We start from the raw sequence: 4,980 nt of genomic DNA, 5'->3' as shown, positions 1-4,980 counted from the left end.
CTGCTGTGCAGGGGTTGCTGGTGCGGTCCCCAGTCAGGGCGCCTGCAGGAGCAGATCGATGTTTCTCGCTCTCCCCCTTTCTCTCTCTCTGAAATAATAATCAAAGAGGACTACTAGTAGTATCTTGTCCCCATCTTACAGTTGTGGGACTTTGAGCTCCAGGATTGTATTATTTGCCCAACAACACCCAGTTTTGAATTCAGATCAGTGTCCCTGCAAGGCTGGTCAGTATCATCACTAAGAAAGCACTTACCCACTTCTGCACTTCTGTTCCACCCTGGCAGTGCCCAAAGACAGCGTCAAGCTCCACTGTCATGTTAATGCATGTAGATCTGAAAGTCCCTAGGGTCCCAGGCTGAAAACACTTGCTGGCCGGCGGCAAGGAGAAAAGAAACATTTCTTTGAACAGATTAATTCTTGGTCTTGGTATTCATAATTAGCTATTTCTGAGTTAGCTTCATCAACCTCTGTGGGTTATTTATTTGATCGCATACGACTCTGAAGCAAAACAGCTTTGCTTTGGTTTCCCAGTGACCCAGATGAACTGCATCATTAAGCAGTTGGTAGAGGTCTTCCTAATTACAAGAAATGCAAAGAAAAATCTGAACACTCCTCCCCCCCCCAACCACCCCAACATTCTTTACAAAACATGCTTTGTTAGGCTCTGGACCAGTTCGTGAAAACGTGTCACTAACAGAACGTCGAAGAGGGAGAAGGGCGGGTGAGAACAGTTTTCTTGAGTACCTCTGGGACAGAAACGTCTTCAAAGGGGGTTCTGTCCATTTCATTAAAGCTACACCGTGCGTTTGTCCGGGACAGGCGTGTCCAGCACGATAGCATTAGAATTAGCAATCAAGTTTTAATAGTGTGTGGCACTTCCCCACCTTGTACTGGCAGGAGCTGTCTGCCCCCAGAAGGACGACAGGAGGGAGAAGCAGCCTCCAGCGGAGGCGTGGGTGGCGTCCGAAAGCTCTTCTGCACATTTGCTGGTTGTGGCGCAGCACACATTTGCCCATGGTTCTGACTGGAGTGTGGTGTCCTGTGCTGGCCCATTTTATCAATGAAGGGGTTTGCTTGAAAACACTAGGCTCTAATTCTGGTTAATTTAAGCCAAAAGGAATGTACTTGGAAGGATATTGGGAGCTCTGAATGAATGGGAAGGTTGAGGGACCAGACTTCCCAAGAGGCAGATCCAGAATGTTACAAAGCAGGACCCCTCATCTTAACGTCTGTTGTCACCCTGACTACCGAGAACCTGGCCCTTCTTGTGGTTACTCCACTTTGGCAAGTGGTATATGTCCATTGGCCGAGTTCCTCAGCTCAGCAGGTTGGAATTATCCGTGACCTTTCCCTTCTCTCACACTGCACATCCAGTCCTCCAGTAAAGCAGGTTAGCTCTGTCCTCTTAATATATCTGGAATCTGACTACTTCCCATGAGCCTTACAATTACAACCCTGGTTCTAGATATATCATTTCTCACCTGGAACATTGCGGTTGCCTCCTCACTGGTCTCCCTGCCTTTCTCCTTCTTCCCTGGGTGGACAGTGTATACTTCACCCAGCAGCCGGAGGGATTGTTATAAAACCTAAGCTGGAGCATGTCACTCTACCAAGAATGTCTCATGTCTTGGTGAATGGCTTGATCCGACTTGATTCAGCTCCTCCCACCTTTCTAGCCTTCTCACCAATTCTAATTCCTCTCCATCCTTCTGTTCCAGCCACACTGACTTCCTGCCTCCTCACTGCCCTTAGACATACCAAACATTTCCTGCCTCAGGGCCTTTGCACTTGTTCTGCCTTCTGCTTCTTGCTTGCTATTGTCTTGCCAGAAATGTATCTCTCAAAACTATATTCTGCTCAAATATAGTTTTCATAGCGAGGCCTTCTCCAACTATCCTGTAAAACAGAGGTCAGTGTTTTCTCATTCCTCTTACAATCTAGCCCTTTCTCTTTGTTTTTCTTCATGGCCTCATTGCCATGTGATGTTATATAATCTAACTCCCTTTGCTTGGGTATAAGTTTCTTAATTAGTTTTCTTCAGTTCCATATCCTCACACCGGCACATATTAAATGCTCACTAAATACTTCTTTTGGCATGAAGGAATGAATTCATGCACGATTGAATATAGGAACAGCTCTGTGATGGAAAGTTTAATTTGTCATCCCTCTCCTTGTGGGAGGAATGAATCTAATAATTTTATATTTCAATAATCAAATTCCAGGGTAGGGCTTCTGATGAGAATACATTGGCTAACATGCCCACATCTTGGCTAAAGGAGAACAAGACACGAGTCCTATGAGCTTGCACCCAAAGAGAAGAGACTCTCCCAAAAGGAAATTCTTCCTTGTATTCAACAAATAGTTACAAATTTTTGGCTCAGAGGTGAGGGAACTATATCCACCAATGTGTGAACTAGTGCATAGAAGTAAAATGATTGTCTCAGTTAGGAACGCTTGATGCTTCAAGCAACCAAAACCCAAGAAATTTTAGCTTAGATATATGAGGGCTTATTTTTTATGTATACAAATCCCAATCTGTGAGGAGGCAATTGCTGATACTGGTTCAGCAGCTCAACAGTATCAGAACTGGGGCTGACATTTCTGGGATTCTCTTGGCCCTTCCCTCATGGTCATAACATGGTAGCCACACATCCTGCCCTCACACATTCTCCAAAGGAAGGAAGGAAGGAAGGAAGGGGTGAAAAACAAGCAGCATTGGGTTTTCTTCAAGTACATCTCTCTCTGACTACAGAAGGAAATATCTTTTCTAGGAGCAACCTGAGACCTCTCATTTTCTCTTTTTGACAAAACCGAAGGGCTTAGGACAATGCCTATGTAGCCTTTCCAGTCTCTGTGGCATAAGAGTTGGGTGGTGAGAAGGGTGTTGGGGTGTTTTTGGGTCATCAACCAATGGTATGTCTGCTCAAGATTCTACAGCTAGAGAGTAATGTGATTGGAGTTTTGGCTGATGCCAAATTCTGTCTCTTAAGCACTAAGTTTCATTACCTCTTGGAAGGAAGGGTTTGTTTTCCCTGTCATTTTGCCTTGCTTGTTTTTAGACTCTAAGAAGTTAAACATAAAATGCCATCTATTGCATGATTCTGTTAATATGAAATGTCTAAAATGGGTAAACGTATAGTGACAAAAATTAGATTGGTTACCAGGGACTGGGGATTGTGGGGAATGGGGGAATGGTGACTACTAAATGGAATGGGTTTCTTTTTTGGGGTGATAAAACTATTCTGAATTTTGGTAGTGGTGATGATCACAGCACTGTAAATATCCTTAAAAAATCACTGATTATCCACTTAGAAGCAGTGAACTTTATGGTGTGTGCGAATCATAACAAAGCTGTTTATTCTTAGGAAGGTGAATGTTAAACGTGTGCTATAATTTTTGTAACACCTTACATTTTAAAATATACCAGAAACTTCAAAAAAAATCAGTATCCCAGGCCTCCCCTGTTCTCTCGGAAGGTATCGGGCACATTCACCTCTGATGAGCTTCCCAGGTTCCAATCTGTCCATTAACTTTTCGTTCCTTTCTTGCGCAGACCGGCACTCATTTTCTCTCATTCCTTTTAAACGTCCTTTCTAGATATTTTTCCATATGTACTCACATATGAAAAACAATTTATTTCCCTTGAACTCTCATGACCTCATTAAATTGCAAATTCCACAAGACAGTACTTGACACGATAGCTAATACTGTCCCTGGTTGCTCATGTGTTGCTGACTGGAGAGGCTGATTGTAAAAATATTGAAGGACCCCTGAGAAGCTCCGTCGCAGTGTTAGGGGTGGGGATTCCCAACTCAGGCTGTGCTCTAGAATCCCTGGGAAGCTGTGCCAAGCAAGGCTGGTGCCTGGGTTCTGTGTTCAGACATTCTCATTGCACTGGGATGGGGCCAAGGCATCTGAGCCCCCTCCGGGTGACTCTAACATGCAGTAAGAACTAGAACAGTGCATTCCAACTGAGAGTGAGTCTGCTCCCCTCACTTCCCCGGGTGCACTTGGTAATAATGGCTGGGATGCTTGGGTTGTCAGCACTTGGGTAGAGAGGTGTGTGCTACTGGCATCTAGTGGGCAGAGACCAGGGAGGCTGCTCAACATCCTCCAATGCCCAGGGCAGCCCTCCACAGCGAAGAATTATCTGGCCCCAAATGTCAGTAGTGCTGACTTAGAGAAATCTTGGGTTCGAGGAAGCAGAGACAGTCGGCCAGTTGCATCGTTGGACTTTGACCTTGGACAGGTGGTGGCCATCTGGAAACAGGAGCCACATGAACGTTGTACCCAGGCAGCCAAATGGGTCATCACAGCGGTGGCTCCTCTAAGACACGACTTGGAGTCTGCTCTCGTGCGTTCCGTGGATCCAAACCGCCTTTGTCGGTATGCTCATCTGCAAGCAAGACAGAAGTTAGGTTGTTAAAACCCTTGTTATTTTTACAGACAGTCTACAGCTGAAAGCCATCAACTGTCAAGCCAATGAGTAAATGCCTATTCCCGTTCAAAGTGAAGAACTTCTGACAGGTACCGTGTGTCTTTTACTCCTTCGGCACGCTTTCCAAATGATTGCTTTTATGATGGAGCCGAACTTGGGCCACAGGGTCACACTCTGGAGAACAGCACACCGGTTTTTGTGATAAGGAGGGAACAGTAGATAAGAGCAAACACCCGTCGGCTCAGGAGAGAGGTCTCCGAGGGCTGGAGGAACACCGGAGTCAGGCACAGATCACACGCCAGCCACTGCAGCCATGCATGTCCTCTCCGTACACCTTGGGACCAGTGTTGACCAGGTGGATTTTCGTTTGTTTAAAGCCAGTCGCTTGACATGTTCTCATAAGCTCCGGGAGAGAGTGCCGGTATGGAGAGAGTGAAGCAAAATGACAGGCAGATAAATTTAGTTGCTGTTTGAGAAAATCTTGTAAGGTATTCTCAATAGGATGAAGATAAGGATATGCCATAATTGAAAGAGATGGAAAC

This window comes from Saccopteryx bilineata, chromosome 6 (assembly GCF_036850765.1).
Source record: "Saccopteryx bilineata isolate mSacBil1 chromosome 6, mSacBil1_pri_phased_curated, whole genome shotgun sequence".
Lineage (NCBI taxonomy): Eukaryota > Metazoa > Chordata > Mammalia > Chiroptera > Emballonuridae > Saccopteryx > Saccopteryx bilineata.
Note: the sequence above shows the minus strand (reverse complement) of the source record.